Source organism: Oncorhynchus kisutch, linkage group LG19, assembly GCF_002021735.2.
Source record: "Oncorhynchus kisutch isolate 150728-3 linkage group LG19, Okis_V2, whole genome shotgun sequence".
NCBI classification, from domain to species: Eukaryota; Metazoa; Chordata; class Actinopteri; order Salmoniformes; family Salmonidae; genus Oncorhynchus; species Oncorhynchus kisutch.
Genome location: NC_034192.2, coordinates 40454422 through 40479689, shown reverse-complemented (window position 1 = coordinate 40479689; position 25268 = coordinate 40454422). Strand labels below are relative to the sequence as shown.

At 44.5% G+C, this 25268-nt stretch overlaps 2 protein-coding genes across 2 annotated transcripts in view; one reads left to right on the top strand and one right to left on the bottom strand.

The window, feature by feature from the left end:
- Positions 1 to 8959, bottom strand: part of LOC109864825 (sequestosome-1-like) — a 51877-nt gene extending 42918 nt beyond the window's left edge. Inside the window, exon 1 of the mRNA XM_031798106.1 lies at positions 8742 to 8959. The gene's annotated coding sequence lies outside the window, so the exon portion shown is untranslated. The remainder of the gene's footprint in view (positions 1 to 8741) is intronic.
- LOC109864824 (alpha-1,3-mannosyl-glycoprotein 4-beta-N-acetylglucosaminyltransferase B) overlaps positions 1 to 25268 on the top strand; it is a 183789-nt gene that overhangs the window by 32922 nt on the left and 125599 nt on the right. The gene's annotated exons all lie outside the window — the stretch shown is intronic.

Genomic DNA, 25268 nt, shown 5'->3' with positions numbered 1-25268 from the left:
CTCCTTGGAGCTGCTATGGCCGCCACCGAGCTGTTAAGAGATACCCCATCACCATTAGATCAGGTTCCAGGCATTTCCATTTTGGAAGCGCGCCCTCTCTGTCTCCGGTTCGTAGAGTCGCGCTGTTGTTTGCCAGAGTAGCAGGTGGGTAGCGAGAGAGCTTCGGTGCCAGTCGAGCCAATTTCACCTGCAACCAGCATGTAAAACCGGCCTGCTCCCATTAAAATATGTAGCTGTCATGCTTGGTTGACCCCCTCTATGTAAATATGTGGGATGGATAGGTCCTATTCGAAAGTGTGGGATGGGGCACTGCGGTCGTACCACAAAGCCACTGTGTGGGGGTGATGACAGAAAGAGACAACGATAGAGTTTTGGACTTGGTTATGTGTTGCCAATTTTAGACTCAAGTTTGGCTGCAATGCTACACTCACAGGGGGTTACGGGGATACGAGAAAGGTAGCCAATCGTTTGGCACTTAAGAATGCTATTAAAGACGGCAGCATAGGTATAAAGAAATTACGAAGTACATTTTATTACAGAGGAGGAGTATACGGAGCCAGCAAAAAGTATTCGAATGTATAATCGCCTCAAAATACCAGCATGTGGCTCGGTGAGTTTCTCACCGTGCTGAAAATATCTTGACAATTATCCTTGACATTTCTTTGTCCACTACTTGATGTGCAATCTACTGCTGTGTCCAGTTATTTTTGGTGCAGGGCACACTTACTTCATTGGTGTCTTCCACAATAGTGTATGTCTGTGGTTTCCTGTTTGGACAAATCTCTATGATTAAGTATGTTAGTGCTGGGAGTGTATGAAATGCAGTTCATCACAGTTCAACACAGCACAGAGCGTAAACCTTGAGACGCGACAACAGATTACCCCAAATTCTGCCACCACAACACACTGTAGACCTCAAGGATCAGGGTTGGAAGGGTTCATAGCTTTGGGTCAGACTTTGGTATGACAGGGTTTATGTAGGCTATATGTATGGTTTTGTAGGTGTCATGTAGGGTTTATGTAGGCTGTATGTGTGGTTCTGTAGGGTTTATGTAGGCTGTATGTGTGGTTTTGTAGCTGTCATGTAGGGTTTATGTATGGTTTTGTAGGGTTTATGTAGGCTGTATGTATGGTTTTGTAGGTGTCATGTAGGGTTTATGTATGGTTTTGTAGGGTTTATGTAGGCTGTATGTATGGTTTTGTAGGTGTCATGTAGGGTTTATGTAGGCTGTATGTGTGGTTTTGTAGGTGTCATGTAGGGTTTATGTAGGCTGTATGTATGGTTTTGTAGGGTTTATGTATGGTTTTGTAGGGTTTATGTATGGTTTTGTAGGTGTCATGTAGGGTTTATGTAGGCTGTATGTATGGTTTTGTAGGTGTCATGTAGGGTTTATGTAGGCTGTATGTATGGTTTTGTAGTTGTCATGTAGGGTTTATGTAGGCTGTATGTATGGTTTTGTAGGTGTCATGTAGGGTTTATGTAGGCTGTATGTATGGTTTTGTAGGTGTCATGTAGGGTTTATGTAGGCTGTATGTATGGTTTTGTAGGTGTCATGTAGGGTTTATGTAGGCTGTATGTATGGTTTTGTAGGGTTTATGTAGGCTGTATGTATGGTTTTGTAGGGTTTATGTAGGCTGTATGTATGGTTTTGTAGGTGTCGTGTAGGCTGTATGTGTGGTTTTGTAGGTGTCATGTAGGGTTTATGTAGGCTATATGTATGGTTTTGTAGGTGTCATGTAGGGTTTATGTAGGCTGTATGTGTGGTTCTGTAGGGTTTATGTAGGCTGTATGTATGGTTTTGTAGGTGTCATGTAGGGTTTATGTAGGCTGTATGTGTGGTTTTGTAGGGTTTTATGTAGGCTGTATGTATGGTTTTGTAGGTGTCATGTAGGGTTTATGTAGGCTGTATGTGTGGTTTTGTAGCTGTCATGTAGGGTTTATGTATGGTTTTGTAGGGTTTATGTAGGCTGTATGTATGGTTTTGTAGGTGTCATGTAGGGTTTATGTAGGCTGTATGTGTGGTTTTGTGGGTGTCATGTAGGGTTTATGTAGGCTGTATGTATGGTTTTGTAGGGTTTATGTATGGTTTTGTAGGGTTTATGTATGGTTTTGTAGGTGTCATGTAGGGTTTATGTAGGCTGTATGTATGGTTTTGTAGGTGTCATGTAGGGTTTATGTAGGCTGTATGTATGGTTTTGTAGTTGTCATGTAGGGTTTATGTAGGCTGTATGTATGGTTTTGTAGGTGTCATGTAGGGTTTATGTAGGCTGTATGTATGGTTTTGTAGGGTTTATGTAGGCTGTATGTATGGTTTTGTAGGTGTCATGTAGGGTTTATGTAGGCTGTATGTATGGTTTTGTAGGGTTTATGTAGGCTGTATGTATGGTTTTGTAGGGTTTATGTAGGCTGTATGTATGGTTTTGTATGTGTCATGTAGTGTTTATGTAGGCTGTATGTATGGTTTTGTAGGTGTTGTGTAGGGTTTATGCAGGTCCAGGTTAATTGAAGTGAGAGCATTTAACCTGTGAACTGTACTGTACCCTAATCTAATCGCCACAGCTTTAGTCTGATAATCTTATCAAAGTCTCCCAATCCCTGCTAAGCTCTTGCTTGGTTAATGAACCGAGAACGATAATGGCGCACACGCACACACACACAATAGGCAATAAAGCAGTTAATATTTCATGTCCTTGTTTATCCTCACTTCCTATAGTGTGTAGTAGCCTGTTTTTTGGGGACTTTGTGATGGCTGAATACATACTGTCCTTTATTCTCCTCTCTTTCCTTTTTCATCAATCACCCATCCTTTTTACTTCTTCTCCACGTAATACTCTTATCCCCTCTCTTTATCTCTCTCCTTAATCTCTCTCTCTCTCCCTCTGTCCACATCTCTCTGTCATTCTCTCTCTCTCTGTCCCGCCCACCCTCCCTCACTCATTCTAGTGTCCAGTTAGTGTCTAGAGGGGACTCTTCAACAGAACTCCTTCCTCTCATAGTTAACTGCCTCTGTCATCTCTCTGAAATGAAGAGAGAGGAAGAGGGAAAGAAAGAGGGAGAGGGGGGAAGAGAGAGGTAGCTCTAACCACCGCCTGCTCCTTCTCACCCTCTGACCACTTGGTAGAGCCAGCTGAGAGGCAGAGCATTGCAGAAGTGAGGGAGAGAGAGAGAGAAAGAGAAAATTAGACCCTAACAATTCTAGGGGAATATTTGTCACCAGAAACATGGGGAAACTTTTCTGCTGTATTCTCAATGAACAAATACAGACCTTCCCCTGACAACATAAGGCTTTCAGAAAAAAAATGAATTGACTTTCTAACCAAACACAGAACAACAGCCCGCATACACACATTACTAACAAACCAGCATGTTCATCAGAATAGCAGAGGAGAAGTATTTGCATGTTTTGTTGATTTTAAGAATTATTTTGATTCTATATGGAATGATGTCGTAGCGTTGGGGGTATACGGCATCATAAAATCTATTTACTCAAACAACACATAGTATTAAACTGAACAATAAAATCGTTTTTTGCACAAGGGTGAGGGGTGAGAAGGGTGCAGTTTTTCGTCCAACCCTGTTCAATTTCTACATCAACGAACTAGAAGTGGTGTTGGACCGATCTGCAGCCGCTGGACTCACCCTCAGATTCCTGCTCTACACCGATGACCTGGTCCTATTGTCACCAACGGAGTAAGGTCTACAGGAACAACTTCACATTCTTTAGCATCACCTGAGCAAACAACGTCAACTCTCAGAAAACCAAAGTTGTGATTTTCCAGAAGAAGGCCAGGAATCAGAGCAGCAGACACTCCTTCAAATGTGGAAATACCGTGGTAAATGGTACTAATACCTTGGACAAAAACAAATCAGTGCCTCTGGTGGATTTGGTCTGGCAGTGAATGCACTATTTCGAAGCAAGGTTTGAGGTCCAACCTGTAATTACAAAACCCCAATAGAAGATCTACATACAGAATTCTGCAGAATTATCCTAAATATACGAAAGAAAGTACCAAATAATGCATGCAGAGCAGAACTTGGCAGACTCCCTTTAATTGTAAATATTTAATAAAGGACACTAAAATGTTGGCACCATTTTGAAATCAATCACCAAAACATCCTTACAATTCAAAACACTGGAAACCCAAGAGCTGAACGCTGAAAAGAGTCCCCTATGTCAGCTGTTAAAAACACTACACAACCCTATTACCCGAAACACACAGGGAAATCAATGGAATTGTTACAGAAATTAAAAACTCATATTTGACAAATTGGGAAAATTAAACAAAAACACATAGCAAACTAAATTGCTATTTGGCCCTCAAAAGAGAGTAACAAATTGGCAGAATATCTCTACTCTGTCAGAAATACAAAACAGAGCTTGATCCTGACCAAATACATGCTCAGAGACCATCAATTGGCTATAGAGACACAAAAAGACATGGCTACCCAAAGAGGAGTGTCTATGTGGTCACTGCACGACAGGGGAGATAAAGACCTCTACTGTGAGAAATACTCCCAAATAAGATCATATTTTTTTCAAGAAGATCAATCAACTCCAAACTTCTGTGCATTTACTAATGAGGGAGACAGCCTAAATATTACTACCCGATATGTGTATGATTGCCATAGCCTGAGGGACATCACATGACTATTCATGCTCTGAAACATTTACATTGTATATAACTGACAGTAATACATAGTGGAACCATCATCCATGTACATGTTGTTGTTTATTTATTAGCCATTATTTATTCCTATTTTTAGGATCTTAGTTTTCTGTAATTAAATGTATCGACCGAAGATTACACAATACAACAGCAGTAGTGTTGTACCTGTATACATGATTATATGTACCATTATTATTATTACTACTGAAATGAACTGGATTTCATTATCCTCATTGCATTGTACTGTATTTACTGAAATGCTGTAACACTATACTGCTTTGGCAATATCTACAAATTGTATTTCATGCCATTAAAGCAATTTGAGAGAAGGAGAGGGAGAGAGGGAGAGGAGGGGAGAGAGAGAGGGAGAGGAGGGGAGAGGGAGAGGGAGGGAGGGAGGGGAGAGGGAGGGAGGGAGGAGAGGGGGAGGGAGGGGAGGGGAGAGGGAGAGGGAGGGAGGGGAGAGGGGGAGGGAGGGGAGGGGAGAGGGAGAGGGAGGGAGGGGAGAGGGAGGGAGGGGAGGGGAGAGGGAGAGGGAGGGAGGGAGGGGAGAGGGAGAGGGAGGGAGGGGAGGGGAGGGAGGGAGAGGAGGAGAGGGAGAGAGGGAGAGGAGGAGAGAGGGAGGGAGTGAGAGGGAGAGGAGGAGAGGGAGAGGAGAGGAGGAGGGTGGGAGAGAGGGAGAGGAGGAGAGGGGGAGAGGGAGAGGAGGAGAGGGAGAGGAGGAGAGGGAGAGGGAGAGCGGGAGAGAGGGGGAGAGAGGGAGAGAGGGAGAGAGGGAGAGAGGGAGAGAGGGAGAGAGGGAGAGGAGAGGAGGAGGGTGGGAGAGAGGGAGAGGGGGAGAGGGAGAGGAGGAGAGGGAGAGGAGGAGAGGGAGAGGAGGAGAGGGGGAGAGGGAGAGGAGGAGAGGGAGAGGAGGAGAGGGAGAGGGAGAGGGAGAGAGGGAGAGAGGGAGAGAGGGAGAGGGAGAGAGGGAGAGGGAGAGAGGGAGAGAGGGAGAGGGAGAGAGGGAGAGGGAGAGAGGGAGAGGGAGAGGGAGAGAGGGAGAGAGGGAGAGGAGGAGAGGGAGAGGAGGAGAGGAGGAGGGAGTGAGAGGGAGAGGAGGGAGTGAGAGGGAGGAGGAGAGGGAGAGAGAGAGGGAGAGGAGGGAGAGGAGGAGAGGGAGAGGAGGAGAGGAGAGGAGGAGGGAGTGAGAGGGAGAGGAGGAGAGGGAGAGGAGGAGGGGAGAGAGGGAGAGGAGGAGAGGGGGAGAGGGAGAGGAGGAGAGGGAGGGAGTGAGTGAGAGGGAGGAAGAGAGACAGAGAGAGGGAGGGAGAGAGTGCTACTCAAAACCCGAGGAAGATAGCTAGCAAACTCACTCCTCGTTTTGTCCAACCACAAGTAGGATCTTCCACAGCTGAAGAGACAGGCCATTGTCAAAGCCCTTCTGCTTATTGAAGCTCTAATTGCTGCTCCAATAACCTTGTTAACTGTCTACTTTTTATGTAGTGCAGCCTGCCTCTGTCTTCTCTAATATGTGTCGATGGGTCGCGCCCGTAAGCGTGTATTAGCCCTGGCCCCTAAAGGAAATTACATTTCATCTAATTTAACTGAGGGAGGGACCAATAGTTAAGAGGAAGAACCGAAGTGATTGAGAGAAGAGGAGAAAAAATGACAGAGAATGGATTGATTAGAGAGGGAGGGGTATGGAGGGATGAGGGAGTGGAAAGAGAGTGAGGGAGGGAGGGAATGTCTGATTATGAGATTTGGTTTCTAAATAGGTTTTCCATGGTCTGTGTGGGGGACAGAGGGATGAAGGGGTAGAGGGATGGAGTGGAGGGTTGTAGACCCCACAAAACCCTTCCAGCCCCTCCCACTCTAGTCAGGCATTACTCATACACACAGATCTAGGACCAGTACCCTCCCAAAGTCTGTACCTTAACCATTATGGGGTAAAACACAAAACTGTCCTTAGATCAGTGTCTGGGAGCAACAATGTCCTACCAATCACCCTCACAACAGGCCCCTGAACAGTAGTAAAAAAAAGCTAAGCAGTCTGGGAAGGCTTAGTCCTCCGAGACAGAAATCAGACCGCAATCCCTCAATATTTTTCTACCGTGAGTCACTAGGCAGAATCCTACTCAGCCGTTTCTAGGCAATGAGCCGGAAAAATAACCAGCATTTTTCTCTGCCCTCCCTTCTTTTTTCTGCCTGTCTCTGTGTCTCTGTTGCTCTCTCTCTCAGGAATACTTGAAAAGGACAAAACATCGGCCCTATGCCGAGGTAGAAAATAAGGGAAATGAAAAAGGTTGGGACGGGAGGGGAGTGCTAAGGTGGTACATTGGTAATTAAGCTGTGCTATTGAAATGGTGTTTCACCGCGGTAATGCTACACTACATCCAGGCCCCACGCCAGACGGGTCCCACAGAACACAGATCAACTCCCACGAGGCAATGGGGGAACTGGGTTTTTGCTACCTGCCTACTGCCGTGTGCAGGGAAGCGCAGCGCTTCCTGCCACCGGCCATCTGTGGTTCCCGCACACTATTACTCTCTCTTTCTATCTCTCTCGCTCTCTGTTTCTCCTTCTATCTCTCTTCCTCTCTGTTTCTCCTTCTATCTCTCTCGCTCACACACATACAGTCTTTGCCGCTTACAAAACCTTCGCAATAACAACATGCTGTTTGTCATGTCTATAGAGACAGAAAGCATTATTTGGACCTTTGACCCTGAACAGTCTGGACCTGTCATTGACCTGTCATTGACCAAGTCAACATTGTTTTCATTCTCTCATGGCCTGGAGGGAACAGCACTTGAGTTGTACATTAGAGACCAACTGTTCTGAGGACAGGAGAGGAAAGAACAGAGCTCCTAGACTACCTTTAATGTCTCAACTACGTTTCTACCTATGTTGCTGTATAGTCCCTATGTGACAGCTGTCTGTATTCTACTGAGATCAATCTGTTTGACCTTAAAGTTGCCATATCGTTAGTAAGACAAATGTTATGTTGCTTGTTTACTTTATTCCAAGCTATATCAATCAAAAGCTGTTAACTAACCAGTAAAACACCATTTGCTGTAGGCAATAGGTTCCCTTCATGACCCGATCTAGAGAATAGGATTTATTTATCCAGCGGCGTCAACACATTCTCCCCTGACTGCCTCGTAGTTGACTGCCTCGTAGTTGACTGCCTCGTAAAGGGACTCTAATAATCCATTTACATCCTTTAATTTCTCCTTCATTCGGTTCAGGGGAGCGACAACAGGGAAGGAGACTAATGATTTGAAAGAAGAATCGAGAGTCATTATACTGCACAAAGCTAGATTGTTGCCCCTCTCCAACCCCCCCCCCCCCTCCCCCTCCCCCCTCCCCCCTCCCTTTTTCCATAAACCACAGTTGAGTGCATTGACAGACTCCCGTTGTTTGCACTGGCTTAGATCATATCTAGATATATATTTCCTAGAGCAGTTCCACATTCACGTAATTAGTTTTCTGAAAAAGGAGTACAACATTGTTAGTCTTGTTTCTTTAGATCCGGGCATATCTTTGACTTGTTTGCGTTACACTATACAGGTGATTTATTAACTTGAAGAGATTGGGTCAAGGGCAGTTTGAACAGGGCCATATAGACTCACACTTAAGGAAACAAATATTTGTTCCGCATAAACCCAGTTTGAGTTAAATAACGAGGTATTACTGTTTCTGGGTTGTCCTCTACGAATGTTTCACACATTCCCAGACTACCAACAGACAGCCCATGTGATTTGTCAATGGTTAACTCACTCTGTTGACATGCATTAACATGCTTACTAATCATGAATTATGTAATCGACTATCTTTAGCTACAAAACTACAAATGTAGTTGTTGCAGTTGACATCCAAATGAAAGGATGTGTTAGTTGAACATCTGTAGATAATTCTAAAGGAATTACTTTAATGTCTAATAAGTGCAAGATGTGAGGCCCAGGTCATTCTCAATGGGATGTTTGTAAAGCAGAGTTAACAAACACAGTCACAAGGCTGATACAGAGTCACCCTAACGAGAGTCTAACTCCATTAACAGAAGTCCAAAAATTAAAATGAGAGACATAACTTACCTGGAGTCTCAGGTAGTGACACAGGCTACACTCGCTCTATTTCTCTGTGTCTCACCCCATCGCTTCCTGTCTTTCTTTCTCTCTTCCTGGTTATGATGTATTGGACCTTTTAGCAGTAGTTTCTCTAAAGTCGTTATGTCGTGTGTGTGTGTGTGTGTGTGTGTGTGCTCAGATTTATTGCTAGTATACTAGTGTGTGCCTGTGCTCGTGGTCATGTGTGTGTGTGCTCAGATTTATTGCTAGTATACTAGTGGGTGTGTGTGCTCAGATTTATTGCTAGTATACGTGTGTGTGTGTGTGTGTGTGTGTGTGTGTGTTTGTGCGCATCCCTGCATGCACCACACTGTTCCCATGGCTCCATTCCCAGTGATGGGCATATGCTCATGTCATCTCCTGCCCTTCAGAGTATTGGCCTTATGTGGGAATAAAGGGACAGTGAAATATGGAGCACGCCCACCAGCTATAATTGACTTTGATGAACATGTTTTATCAACCAATGAATCAATTTGCAGTGCAAATTACACTACTGGTCAAACGTTCTAGAACACCTACTCATTCAAGGGTATTTTTAATTTGTACTATCAAAACTATGAAATAACACATTGTAAGGTGTCTAGGTGTAGGTGTAGCAGGTAAGGCAGTGTCAGGTGCAGGACACAGAGATGAGTAATAAACGTTACTTTACTCCAAGAAGGAACATAATCAAGCTCACATACGACACCAACTTACAATGAACAAACACGTACAAAACCATGGGGGACACAGAGGGTTAAATAAGGAAACATATAATTATGGGAATAGAAACCAGGTGTGTACAATGAAGACAAAACAAATGGAAAATGAAAAGTGGATCGGTGGCGGCTAGAAAACCGGTGACGTCGACCGCCGAACGCGCCGCTCGAACAAGGAGAGGGACGAACTTCGGTAGAAGTCGTGACACATATGGAATCATGTAGTAACCAAAAAAGTGTTAAGCAAATCAAAATATATTTTATATTTGAGATTCTTCAAATTGCCACCCTTTGCCTTGATGACAGCTTTGCACACTCTTGGCATGTCCTGCTTTACCTATAAGCACTGATGGAGGAAATTACAATTTTGAACCCTGCGATTGGCTGAAGTATCATGAACTGCCAATCAGGGACCCATAAACTAAATCTGTGAGCCAATGAGAGCTGTTATTGATATCTCATAGCAATCTTACATCGGAGTGGCTGCGGATCCGACTTTTCCCCAGACGAAATAGCCCAAAGCTTCTGCAAATGTGCGTATCGCGGATCACGTTCTGCGCATGTGTTTATTCTCTACATACGCACAGTCTCTGCTCTCCACATAGAGAACAGGCTGCTCTGGTGAATGGTGATTATTTAATAAAGTTAGATCAAAGTCTGCAAGGTCACACAATGATAGTATTCTACAAAACAGAACCGAATATAATAGTATAACATAACATTACTGTAAGACTAAAATTCCACTGCATTTTTCTCTTGTGTGGCCAAAAGGCTAAATACAGAGGCAATGCTACAGATATCACCAAATGCACTCACAGTACGTCATTCAAAGCAGCACTGTTGGCTACTTGGAAACAACACTTTATAACTCAAGAGGCTGTAAATGCATATCCCCATGAACTGATTGAGTTGAAATGGTTGGCATAATAATTACATACACAAAACACAAACTGATGACCCCGCTTTGTAATGTTTCTTACACAAGAAATGTATTAGTAACAAGTAATGTTGGATATTGCTACATTTCATTAAATTTTTTGTCTTTTAACCAAAATATCCGTTGAGACATAGGTTTAGCTGCCCCTTTAAGGGCGGGAGGTTACCGTGGTAACAGGGCCACTCAAGTCATGTCAGTGTGTCTGTGTGTGATATTTGGGGTGTGACTGGAAGCAGATGGCGTCTCTTCTCTCTCTATCAGTTGAAGCAGCAGACTCAAACTAAAATTGAAAAACAACCGTGCTTGTGAACAAAACAATGTAAATAGCCATAAAACAGGAGGACAAAGTCTCTCTTTGTAGAATTGAGTAAATTAGGCCAAAAATGAATCACATCACTCAGTGTGCACAGCTCACCTGCCAGACAGTGTTGCTGCGTGAGGTGGGATATAGGATTCGTGTTTCTTTGTGTGATTAGCAGCTATGAAACAAAACATATTTTTTTCTGCTATGAATCGCAACTCGCACATGTTCTCATACTTGACTTAAAAATAAATAAATCCGCAAATGCGAACGTAATACTCGCAATGTAGAGACCTGCAAATTGAACACCCTCCAATGTGACTGGTGACAGACTTACCCGCAGGTAGCTGGTGTTAATTTTATGCCCTGGAAGGTGGCACACAGTAATGTGTGCTTAAAGTAGAGGTAAAGATACACATGCAGAATGTGATTGCACATGTGCAGAAGCTTCGGAACCTTTAGTCCTGGGAAAAAGAGAAGAGAAAGGTCAGATCCGCAGGCCTATCTACATGTAGTTAGATTCAGGGGCCTCTTTAGCTATTAATCATGTTAACCTTTAAACCCTGAGCCTACAGCTATGAATAATGTTAACCTTTGAACCATGAGCCCCTACAGCTATTAATCATGTTAACCTTTGAACTCTGAGCCAACAGCTATGAATAATGTTAACCCTTGAACCCTGAGCCTACAGCTATTAATGTTAACCTTTGAACCCTGAACCTACAGTATATCCTTTCCATTGAATACTTCCAGAACTAGAATATATATGATCCTGTAACCTTATTACTCCCAACCTACACCACTTTCTCATTGAAATCCAGAGTGGGACGATATTGTAATCACAGGTCTAGGATCAGCTTCCCCTCCCCCAATCATGACCTTAACCATTAGTAGGCTAACCAGAAACCTGACCCAAGATCAGTGTATAGGGGTAACGTAATGTATTTGTGTCCCACTGTGTTAATAACAGAGTTAGGTTGTGGTGAGGGCTGCAGAGTAATGGTCATGTTCATCTCAGTTTACGAGGTATATCTCCTGTGGAGCGTAGTGCTGCAGTGTTTTATCTGGGAGTGTGGCGGGGACCAGGGGAGATAGCAGGGGGGGGATAAGGACACGCGTTGGAGTTTAGAGGACATCTTGCCACTTGCAGTTATCTGGAGATAGAGAGTTAGTGTGTGTGTATACAGGCTAATTAAAACTAGTAGAAATATTATTGAGAGCTTACTGTCAATGGTATGGTGACACCATTCTCTGTACACCACACTATTCAAAATCAATTTCAAGACATTTGTGGGAAATCCTATATTATATTCTGGTCTGTATAAATTGGTAGTAAACATTGAGAATAGTCTATAGACAGAAGTCTGCCTGTCTGTCTGCCTGACTGTCTGCCTGTCTGTCTGTCTGCCTGTCTGCCTGTCTGTCTGTCTGTCTGCCTGTCTGCCTGTCTGCCTGTCTGCCTGTCTGTCTGTCTGTCTGTCTGTCTGTCTCTGTCTCTGTCTCTGTCTCTGTCTCCTAATAAACAACGAACATGCACACTAAAATACTTGTGGCAGTAAGCCCAGTATGGCATTAGTCATGTAAACAACCAACTCTGCTTATATTAATCGGCGTAAGGTCAAAATTGGTGGGGGAAAAAAACTGGTTTTCTGATCAGTCTTTCCAGGGACCAACCAGGACCAACCCTGCTTAGCATCAGAGGCAAGCACATGTGCTAGCAGAGTTTGTAACATCCTAAATGTAGGCGTCTTAGAAGTAGTTTTCACATACAAACTTTATACTTTATGTCCAAACTCAGAATCAAATGTGCTTCCCAAAAATAACATGGCTGCTGTAAAAGAACGTTTATTTTGATTGCCATAGACAGAGTAGTTAATGGGGTTGAAGCCCTGAGGATAGACCTCTCTCTCTCTCTCTCTCTCTCTGCATATCTCTCTCTCTCCCTGTCTCTCTCTCTCTCTCTCTCTCTCTCTGTTAGTCTGAACTGCCTGTCTAGGCTTTTAAACCAGGGCTCAAGAAATAAGAAATAAGCTGAGCTGGCCTTTTTAAACCAGACATCAAGTTATTTCAAGCAACTGTGTGGGCTGTTATGTGTCATCCTTTACATACTGTTCTGTGCTGGGAGGTGAAAGTGGTGTGTGTTTTAACTTTCTCATTTACAGCAACAACTTGGGGAATAGTTCAAGGGGAGAGGAGAGGGGATGGATGAGCCAATTGGAATCTGGGGATGGTTAGGTGGCCATGATGGTATGAGGGCCAGATTGGGACTTTGCCAGGACACCGGGGTTAACACCCCTACTCTTACAGTAAGTGCCATGGGATCTTTAGTGACCACAGAGTCAGGATTTACCCATTTAACGTCCCATCCGAAAGACGGCACCCTACAAAGGGCAATGTCCCCAATCACTGCCCTGTGGCTTTGGGATATTTTTTTTAGACCAGAGGAACGAGTGCTTCCTACTGGCCCTCAAACGCCACTTCCAGCAGCATCTGGTCTCCCATCCAGGGACCAACCAGGACCAACCCTGCTTAGCATCAGAGGCAAGCCATGTGTGTGTGCGTACGTGCGGTTTAGTAGAACTACGACTACAGTTGTCCTCTGCTCTGACTGATGATAATGGTCCCAGTATTCAGTGAGGTGTGTAGTGGTCTCTGGATTTGGCTAACGTACACACTCTCTCTCTCACACACACTCACACACACAGTGTGGTTTGACCGCTCTATAAGGAATGGAAAAATCCCCCTGCGGCAGAGCACTACAAAGTGGAGAGGGGTGTTGAGAGAAAGAGAGAGAGTCTTCAAAAGGAGGGTACAGCCATATGAATAAAATGTGACAGCATCTCTACATGGGCAAACATGTATGGAAAGATATGTTTAATCCATTTAATCCCCAATTTCTTTCCAGACATGAAAATATCCAAATCATGTGTCATTGGTAACCTTTTGAAATATATATTTTTTAATTTTCTTGGAAAAGTGGGTGAAAAAGTGTGTTTTATAGTCGGTCACAATTGTGACCGGTGGGATAATGTGATGTATCCTGAATTTACATATTTCTCCTATGCAGTCATCAAAATTCGTATATATCCCAGCCCAGTTATTAACACATGTACAACTCTGTCACTGGCAGTCCCCAATATAGCCACTAGAATTCCCCATCACATTCTATCAAAAACCCTTGTACAAAAACCCCATCAAAAACCCTTATACAACACCGATATGAATACTGAGAGCAAAGACAAAGAAACAAAACAACCATCAACGTATTTCAACATTGTTACTTTAGTGCAACATGTATTGAGACATGAATATTGTTACTTTAACATTTGAACTTGTACTTTAGTGCAATATTCATTTTAACATTGTCATTGTGACATTTTAGTGCAACACTCACTAACAACTGTATAGCAGTCGTGTGATTTATTTCCACTGAACATAAAGGTAACATTTAGGAGAGGTAGCCTGTAGAATATGCATCCAAGTAGAGGCCTATGCTAAACAAAATAAAATGACACATATATATATATATATATATATATATATATATATATATATATAATGATTGGCCAGTGAGAAGTTTTGTCATATCTTGCCTGATCTTCAACAGTAGCAGTCAGTAGAGATCTCCGTCTGTGGCTCAGTGACTGTGCTACTATCTGTGAGAAGGTGATCAGGTCGATGGTCCCTCCCATAACGTCTCTGTAAAAGAAATGTCTGTTTACGAGTGCACTGTTGAGAGACCATGCAAAGCGGAGCCACCACCACTTCTTAGACCTGATGGAGATATGGTATCTTGAAACCTGTAGGTCGTGAAGGTCAACACCACCCATGTGCTCGTTGTATCGGTTGATGCATTTTGGTTGTGGGACTTTGTCAAAGTCACGTCGCTCCTTGTTCCATCTCTTGACAGAGTTCTCACTGTATTTCTCCTCCATGTTTGTTGCCACTGTGACAATGTTATTGTCTTTCCAATGGACCAGCAACTTGTCTCCTTGGGTCAGAACCTCAGAGGTTTCCCAGGGTAACTTGATGAAGTCCTCCTGTGGCTTGACTGGGACATCAAACAGACGATTTTGCCTCATCGTTCCAGAGCGCCCATATCCTCTTTTTATCATTCCATCGAGGAGTGCAAGCGAAGTGAAGAGGTTGTCACGAAGGTACTGAGGCCATCATTTAATCAGAGTGATTTCGCCGCATTGCATCTGAAATGCTTTCATTGTGTACATCACTGTCAAGTGACCAGTACATGTGTCTTCTTGGAACAGAGCTGTAACAGATGTGATAAGGATCCCATCGAATGTAAGGAGCTCATCCATACTCAGATACAGTTGCTTGTCCTTGGTCTGGGTGGAGTAGAGGTTGGACGTTTCAATGGTGATCTCTCTTAGGGTGGGTGGATTCTGCAGCATTTGGGCTGTATACTACATTCTGCAGCATTTGGGCTGTATACAATGTGTTTTGGAATCACAGTGGTGGCAGGCCTCGTTTGAACACTCAATCTTTATTTTCCCTTGGCTCTTCATTATCAACAATGGGGGGGGGGGGGGGGGTCATCATCACTGATAACATTGTTCCTGTCATGATCTGTTTGCATAGGATCAGCATATGCATTCAACAGCCTGGCTGGCAAATGGCCTGTCCATAGTCCATATCTGACCCGTCACTATCACAATCACGGAGGACAGCATCTTTCTCATTATGAGGGATAACTGCAATGTTTGCATGCCTTGTCTGGGCAGTCACCTAGATCCAACATATCCAGAACTTGACTCAAAGTGAAACTAAAAGAAAGAACAGAGTAGAAAGTTAGGTAGAACAAGAACTATGTATGTGTATATCTAGATGCACTGTTATCCCACCGGTCACTATTGTTGCCGTCAACATGTTTACACATTCGATGACTGAACAAAGTTGAATAATTGCAAATCCATATATCAATACTAGACACTTTAAAGATGATGTGTACCAAAAATCCTTGTCCCATCTTTATGTTAACATACTTTACTAACCTTTTGTTTGGGAGCTTTGATGCAGCCATCGTCTTCTCATGGTGCAACCAGGAAGTAAACAGCTCTGGTCATGTGACAAATTACACTAACATGTGACACTGCACATATTTCATTGGGACCCTTTATCATTTCAATACTTGCTGTGAATGCATTGATACATACACATTTTAGAGCCTTATAACTGAAAAGTTTTTTACGGTCACGATTGTCACTGATTGGATTAAAAAGGTTCAATCAAAACAGAGACTGTCAAAAAGTGATTGAATTCAAATGGATTTATCCCACCTTAAATGGTCTGTTGTGTTATCTATAGCTCTATGATTTCAATAGGTTTCCTATGGAGGATTGACAGTATCATTTAAAACAACAGATGTTCCCATTCAAGTCAACATTCTCTGAAGTGTGGACCTCCAATCATCTTTGTGGTACCATTTGAAAGTAGAAATTTCATTTTGTATTCCCATTTTAGTACATCTCTCAGCCATCACATTACACCCACCCTGTATTCAAGAGCATGGTGTGCCTCAACAGATGGCAGTCACAACACAAGCACCTCAGATGATGTCAAATGGGGTCTAAGCTACTACATATAATAAGACAAAATCTGAGATTTCACAGTTTTTGATAATTGAGGTTTGATGTGAAAAAAATCACATTGTAATGATTTTCAAATATATATATATATATATATATTATAAAACAGTTAGACAACATGGTTGTCTCGGTATGTTGGGGTATGCAAAATAGGTCAAATTTGAGCACCTTTATCTCTTGAATGCTTTGGCATTCAGGTCCAAATAGCCACGTTTTGAGCACTTCTACAAGGTACAAATAAGTATGGAAGGTTTCGTTAAAATCAAAACAGGTGCTGTCAAAAAGTGATTGAATTCAAATGGATATACCCAGGAGAAATGACGCTGGTTCATGGGAATAGAGGATGAAGGAGAGAGAGAAGGTTCAACAGGATAGTCAGAGAGAGAGAGAGTTTCAGACAGAGTGGGGATTGTGTCGCGAAGAGGGAAGGTTGAAGAAAAGAGCGGGAGAAGGAAAACAAGCACCCAAATTGACTGTGTGACTGCGAGCTGATGTGTTGATGCAGCTGGATCACTCTCACTCCAATCAGAACACCCCATTTCCTTCCTCTCTGTCATACTGGCCAATAGCTGTGGATTTCCTTCACACCATGGGGCTTGGGGTAGAATTTGTCCTTAGGCACAAATCTAGGGTCAGATTACTCTCCCCATATCCTAGACGTGACCAAAAAGGAGTGAATACACTAAGCTGGCCTTGGATCAGTGTGTACGGACAACTCCACCCCAATGCCACCAGGCCTTTGACTGATGGCCCGTGAACAAGGAAGGACAGCTTTTTATAAACTCTGCTTCTGAGCAGACAAGTGCTCCTCTCTCTCAACAACTCTCTTTCGCCCTCTCTTTTTCTCTCCCTCTTCACTATCCCCTCTGGTTCCCCTCTTTTCCCTTTCTATCCCTCTTTCTCCATTCAGTTGAGGCAGTGTTCGGTGTGTGTGTGTGAGGTGAGCAGTCCTGACTGGAGAGGAGGGAGCTTGTGGTCTTGGGGGTATAGCACCTCCAGCGTGTTGCCCTTTCCTGGAGCCAGACTAGAGGAACCCTACTGTAGGCCCCAGAGACCTGCTAGGACAGTAGAGAGACTGTCTGTACTAGCTGTTGAAACATTGCAGACTGAAATGAATTCAGTTATGCTACAGCACTTGAGATGACAGACACTGTGAGTTCATGAGAAACGAAAATGACGCCCGATGTCCCGTGTATGGACCTAATTTATGCTTTTGCTGAGAAATTCCCTCACTGGAAAAATCAATATTTGTAGTTGAGTTGAGTTTTGTATGTATTTCATCAAGTGATAGTGTTTTGTAGATGACAGCAGTTGAACGTACTCAAGTCTGTTCAATGAACATTTGACCCAGGTCTTGTTTCCAGGGAAACTGGACCTTTATAGCTGCTCGGCCAAGCTGACAGAACACACACACACCCACACACACACACCCACACACACTACTCAGATACACTGTCAGCCTGGGACTTTGTCGAATCAGCCTAGAATAGACATTTTCACATCTCGCTAACTGTCAATATGTCCTTGTCACAACCGATACGTGTAAGTAAGCAAAGGGAGTGTAAAAAAACACAGGCATGCAAAAAATATTGCTGGTTGACAAGATTTTCAGAGCACTAAGACACTAGCCTTGTCCCAAATCCACCTGAGGAATCCATGTAATAACAACACGTCTATGGAGGATTCCTCCGAAAGCAGAACACAACACCGCAGCAACCCAAACAATCTGAGTCGGACATTTAGGATCTTAAATAAGGCTATTCCCAACCCAATGTACTAATGTAGAACAATATCCAGCCCATTTATTCAAATTTCCAGGCCTACACGTTACAGTAGTTTCCCCTCGGTTTTAATACCAGACAATGGGTGGTTTTTAATGAGCGTTTTGGCCTTTCTAAAACCCTTTCTCAGGGGTATACTCTCAACCTCTCTCCTCTCTCTGTCTCTTTCTCTCTCTCTCTCGATTCAATTCAATTTGCTTTATTGGCATGATGTAACAATGTACATATTGCCAAAGCGTACTTTGAAGATTAAGGGATACATTTTGCAATCTTAACATAGTAAAAATAATTCTCTCTCTATCTTAGAAAAGTGAAATAAACATGTTTCCTAAGCCCTCTCCATCTCCATCTCTCTCCCTCCTTCCGTTTGACACTCGTCTAAAGGGCCGAGGGAGGATTGAAGTGCTGCTAAGCTTTCCCCCAGCGTAGGTCATTAGAGAGAACAGACCAAAACTCTCAGCTTGTTAAAGCAGCCGGGAGTTGGTGTTTTGCCCCCTGGTTCCCCATTAACTTTTATTAAATAGGAAGCTGATAACTCCTACTATTATAGGTCACTACACTGGTGTTGGGTTCGTCAGTATGTTGCAATTTAAGCGCAGAACATTTTCTTTCTTTTTTTTGCTTCTACTTCTCTGCTTTCCATCCATCTCTTTGCTCTTTGTCCATCTTCCTCTTGCTTTCTCTCGTCTTCATCTGTCTCTCACTGCTTTGTCGACCTTTCTCTCTCATTCGACCTCTTCATGTCTTGTTCTGTCCATTTCTCATTTTTTCTCCCCCCCTCTCTTTCAGCTCTACCTAGTCTTATCATGTTATTTCCTGTTTGATCATGCCAATCCTGTATTCTGCATTTAGAAAGATTGAAACATCTTTATTGCATTGTTTTCAACAGATGACTGATTGTGACTTTCTTTTCGTCTGTCTCTCTGTCTCTGTCTCTGTCTCTGTCTCTGTCTCTGTCTCTGTCTCTCTCAGTAGACAGCTTACTACTATCACCAAAGTTACTATAGTCTTTACTATATGATATTACATTGACGTTTTTGAGCCCATTTGCGTTACATTAAATGGGCACTCAGACACTGAGAAATGGAGGGCCCAACCATTGTTAGAGATTGGAAAAATCTGCCATTGCATTTTCCATTACAATTTCCTAGTTAATGGACTCTGCCCAAATCCTGTCCCCAAGCTCTATTCTCAACACGCTTTTCATATTGTCTGTCTGTCTCTGTCTGTCTCTGTCTGTCTGGAAGGCAATCTGTTAATGTCCCTAACAGACTCTAGATATGTGATCTCATAGACTTTGAAAGAATGAGCAATGGCCCTTGGTGTTTTTCTCATTCAGTGCTATAGTCGTTTTACATTTATTCTTCATTTTGTTCGGCCGTTTGTCCCCTCCATCTCGTTTCAGTCTAGTGGCTTGCGGTGCTGCCATAGCGTCTGTGTTTTCTGTGTATTTCTCCAATGGGTTGTTAACAATAAAGGACTTTTTAATATGTGTTGTTGAGTTAAGGCTTCTAAGGCAGCGTTAGCCTGAAAACAGTGGGGAGCCCCAGCGTGAATGCCAGCGAGTAACGGTTCACTGAGGTTCAGGCTTTACTGCCGCAGGAAGAGAAGGAGCCCAGATCTTTAATTACAGTAACGACGCAACAATCAACACTACAGAATATCTGCCCTGGTACCATAAGTGAGATGGGAGAGAGAGGGAGGCCTTCTTCTCTTCTGTTTCTTTGGTTTGCTCTTTCTTTACCTCTGTTTCTGTTCTTTAAAAAAAACTATTTCCTTCTCCTTCTTTTGTCTTTCTGTCTCCTTTCCATTGTCTGTCTGTGTCTGTCTCTGTCTGTGTGTGTGTCTGTCTGTATGTGTCTCTGTCTGTGTCTCTCTCTGTCTGTCTCTGTCTGTATGTGTCTCTGTCTGTGTGCCTGTGTCTGTATAAACATGTGTGTCTGTATAAATATGTGTGTATTGGTTTGTATGTGATACTGTACCTAGTTAGTTATGTTTACAAGACATATATATTTCTCAGCAGGCAGCAGACATTCAGTTGTAGCTCCTGTCTGTCTACGCCTTGTAAGCGCGTTACACTGTTCATTTTAAAGCTATGGAGCTGCCCTCAGGCTACAGAGAGAGAGAGAGCAAGAGAGAGGTGAAGGAGGGATGAGGAAAGGGGAGGAGGGGAGACGTTGATGAGTGTGTTTGTGTCAAAGTCCTGCCGTGCTGTGACTCAAATACCTTTGGCCTAATTCTCAGGTGCTGCATGAGTAAATAAAGACAACACTTTATTTGGATAGTCCACCGTTAGATGCAATAAAAATAATTATGTTTTCTTGCATGACTTGATGTACAGCTTATTAGTCATAGACTATCTGTTTCAATTCAACTGCATTCAACTATTATTCAACCAAAAAGTGATTTTGGTAGCTGGCTCCTCTTCAGTATATTGTGACACCCTCTCTTCTCACCTCACTCTCTCTCCATCTAACTTCCATATATCTTCCTGTACTGTTCCTTCATTCTCCACTTCAACTCCTCTTCTTTTTCTCATGTGCACAGATGGCGTGTGGAATTCCCAGCGGACTAATTTAGCATTGCCCGGCTCCCAGCATGGAGCACTTAACACACCTTCACACTCTCACAGTGCAAGTCATGTCTTCTCTTTCCCTCTCTCTTTCTGTGTCTTTCTCTGGCATGTGCCTCGCCCTTCCTCTATCTCCCCCTCTGTCCCTCTCTCCGTCGCTCCTTCTCTCCCTCTTGTTCTTTATTTTTCTCTACTTAATAGGCTTGCATGCACGCACGCACACACACACACACACACACACACACACACATGCACATGCACGCACACACACGCACACGCGCACACACACTCGCACGCACACAGAGCTAGCCTTTTACAGTTGGCCTTCCATAGCTATGTATTTTCTGTGCCCTATTAGCCACTAGCGAGCGCTGAACTAAAGGCTTCTCATAGGACTGGTATCAAGATCAATGGGCATAATGTTCTAATGGACCCTCAGGAGGACTTGGCCTTGAGGGCTGCTAGGAGTGGTGATTCTCACAGGACAGAGGAGAGGCTAGTCTTGGGGGCTGCTAGGAGTGGGGATTCTCACAGGACAGAGGAGAGGCTAGTCTTGAGGGCTGTTAGGAGTGGGGATTCTCACAGTACAGAGGAGAGGCTAGTCTTGGGGGTTGCTAGGAGTGGGGATTCTCACAGCACAGAGGAGAAGCTAGCCTTGGGGGTTGTTAGGAGTGGGGATTCTCACAGCACAGAGGAGAGGCTAGCCTTGGGGGTTGTTAGGAATGGGGATTCTCACAGCACAGAGGAGAGGCTAGTCTTGAGCCATAGATCCCTATGGTTCATGTGCACACACATGCATGTACAAAGGGGCGCAAACACACAGACTCACCCATAATGAGTCTTTGGGAAATCTGCCATTAGAGAAGTCTACCTAGGAAAACATATCTAAACCTACTGTAGCTTTTCGGGTGGATTTAGATGTCAACAGTAGACTGATTGGGCGATAGGAGGTTGGGATATCTTGACCTAACTCCATATGAATGTATTAGTTTTCCTTGTTGCAGTCTTGGGCTAAAGTGACTTCCTCTCCTTGTCTCCTGTCCTTCTTGAGCAATGATAGTGAACAGACTTCATAAGTATCCACTAATTCCATGAATTGGCTTTTAGCCATCAACGTCTACACTTAATGTAAACCCCACCAACCCAATATGGCTGTGTATGAGGATGTTTTGATGAACTGTGGTTGTTGCAGAATATGTGCTCTGGTTTATAAAGATATGATTTCTGGTTAATACGGAGATTAGCTCGTCCCTGCAGTAATGGGATGCCCAGGCCTCCTGTGCCCTCGGTTGGCACCCAACTGGCACCACTGGCCTGGCACTGAAGGAACAGCTGGGACCAGTCCAGACACACTCAGAGACTAGGGTCCGGATAATTACTGCTCTGTTCTGGTGGGTAGGCGGGGGATGGCGCACACACACACACACACACACACACACTGAGCCATGTTATCTCTCGCAAACGTAAACACGCTCGTGCATATATGCACCACACCCACATATCCACTCATAAACATAAAGATGCACACTCATTCCATTACTCATACCCTCACCACCTCAAAAAGCACATTCACTTTTCAGCTTCAACTTCCCTATTGTGGAAAACAAAACTATTAGTCACCACAAACACATTTCCACAAACCAACATGTCATGGGACAATGCACCTCAATTTAGCTGATATCCTCTTTGTTGGAAAGAACCTACTTTATCTCTCTGGCGCGTGTGTGTGTGTGTGTGTGTGTGTGTGTGTGTGTACACTCCTGCCTTACAGTAACCCCTCCTGCTCCTTGTGTTCCAGACATGACTCGTTGACTCAGCTAACTTCCTCTCATCTCCTCTTCTTTACTCCACAACTGCAAATCCCATCTTGTTATTGCAATGTTTTCTGGCCCAGTCTCCACCTACTGTACTTTACACCTCTACATTGTTCCTGCTTTACAGGAGAATACATTGCATCAGCAACTGTGTTGACAGTAACAACCTTTCAGCCCCACTATATGGGCCCTCACAGCAACAATATTACCACCTATTAGTTTGCTATCTAGCTGACCCTACTGCTTGAGGTAGTGGTGGTGGATGGTTATCTAGTCTAGTCTTGGTCAGCCTCTGTCTGGGGTACAGCAGATCTTTCTCTCTTTCGCTCTTCAGTTTTTATCGTTTCTCCCCTTTTCTCTCGTTCCCTCTCTCCGACTCTCCGACTCTCCTCTTGAACCTCCTTTCTCTCTCTCTATTTTTCTCTCCCATTCTCTTTCATGTGCGCACACACACACAATATCTCTCCCCCTCTCTCTCAGCACCCCCCCTCACTCTGTCTCTCTCTCTCGCTCTCTCTCTCGCTCTCTCCGTCTCTCGCTCTCTGTCTCTCTCTCTTTCTCTCTCTGTCTCTCTCTCTGTCTCTCTCTCGGTCTCTCTCTCTCTCTGTCTCTCTCTCTCTCTCTCTCTCTCTCTCGCGCTCTCGCTCTCACACAAACTCTCATGTCGTCCCTGACCCTGTTTCAAGGAGACCCCCTAGCAGCTGAACAAATGGAGAGAGGCAGAGGGACCAAGACTCTGAGGGAGCGCCATCTGCCATTGGCCTTATAAGGGTTACTAGTTAGGGGTACACTTGTTTGGGACAGCCAGCTAGCCAGGCCAATCTGTGACCAAGCGTGACCGTGTGAGGAACCAGAGCCATGGGGATGGAAATGGTTGGCGCGTGTGTGTTTATGATATGAGTGTGTGACGTGTGTGCTTGTGCATGTGTGTGTGTGTGTGTGTTATCTTTCCTTCTCTTATCAGTGTACTCTATCAGTCTGCCCTAGGATAATCTGATTCCCCTCTTCCTACCTCCCTCCTCTCCATCCTTCTATCCCTCCCGCCTCTCCATCCTTCTATCCCTCCCGCCTCTCCATCTCTCTATCCCTCCCTCCCCTCCATCCCTCTATCCCTCCCTCCCCTCATCCCTCTATCCCTCCCTCCCCTCCATCCATCTATTCATCCATCCCTCTATTCCTCCACACCCCCCTCCATCCCACTTTTCCTCCCTCCTCTCCATCACTCTATCCCTCTCCTCCATCCCTCCCTCCCTCTATTCCTCCATCCCTCTATTCCTCCCTCCCCTCCATCCCTCTATCCCTCCCCTCTATCCCTCTATTCCTCCCTCCCCTCCATCCCTCTATCCCTCCCCTCTATCCCTCTATCTCTCCCCCTCACTCTATCCCTCCCCTCCATCTCTCCCTCCCTCCCTCTATTCCTCCCTCCCCTCATCCATCCCTCCCATCCTCTCCTCATCCCTCTATCCCTTCCCTCCATCCCTCTATCCCTCCTTTCCATCCCTCTAGCCCTCCCTGCCCTCATCCCTCTATCCCTCCCTCCCCTCATCCCTCTATCACTCACTCCCCTCCATCCCTCTAGCCCTCCATCCTTCCCTACCCTCCCTCCAGGGAAAGGTATTGATCCCCCCCATCCAGGATGCCTGTGCAGAAATGTGATGTGAGGATAACAGGTCTAATGGTATTATTCAGGAGCCACCTAGGCCCCTCTGCCCACCACACACACACACACACGCGCGCGCACACACACACACACACACACACACACACACACACACACACTAACCACATCCACACTACTGAGACTGACTTTTAGTTGTTTTGTGTTGAGTGAGTCTAACTCGGGGTGTCACTAAGCATGTGGATGTTAGAGCACGGCGTTTGTTAATATTCATATGAATATTGATACAGGTCAGGTTAATTGTATGTTAGTGGCAGATTGTGTCTGTGAGTTGTGAGTGAGTGCACATGTGGCCAGACAGGCTGCAGACTGTGAGAGTGGTGTGTAATAGCATCAGTGTCTGGTGTTTTCCCGTTAGAGTTTTAGTCTGCTCTGAGTGTGGGCTGTATCATGTTCACACACACACACACAGACACAGGCGCACACACACACAGTATTCTCTTACAACGAGTCAGGCCCGGGAACATCACCACACCACAGATGGCTGCATTGCAATCCCCAAAGCCAATTGGAGTGAGGGGAGAATGTGTGTGTGTGTGTGTGTGTGTGTGTGTGTGTGTGTGCTTTCATCTGTCCGTGTGTGTGTTTGAATGCTCCTTGGTGCTCTGTACTCTTTATGGATAGCACACACACAAACACATTCCTAATGGATCTCAACCTGCCAGTCACTCAACACACACTGACGTACCTGCTGACACCACAACCTGACACCACACACTGACAGCACACGGTGACAACACAACCTGACACATACACTGACAAAATTTGACACACACACTGACACATACACTGACACCATACGGTGACACCACAACCTGACACCACTTACTGACACACACACTGACACTGACCCCACAACCTGACACACCCACACACTGACAGCACACACTGACACACACACACACACACAGTTACACACACGGTGACATATACATGGACAGACACACTGACACAGACACTGACACCACAACCTGACACACACACTGACACTGACACCAAACCCTGACACCAGACACTGACACCACAACCTGACACAGACACACACAGTGACACTGACACACACACTGACACAATTTGACACACACACTGACACACACGGTGACACCACAA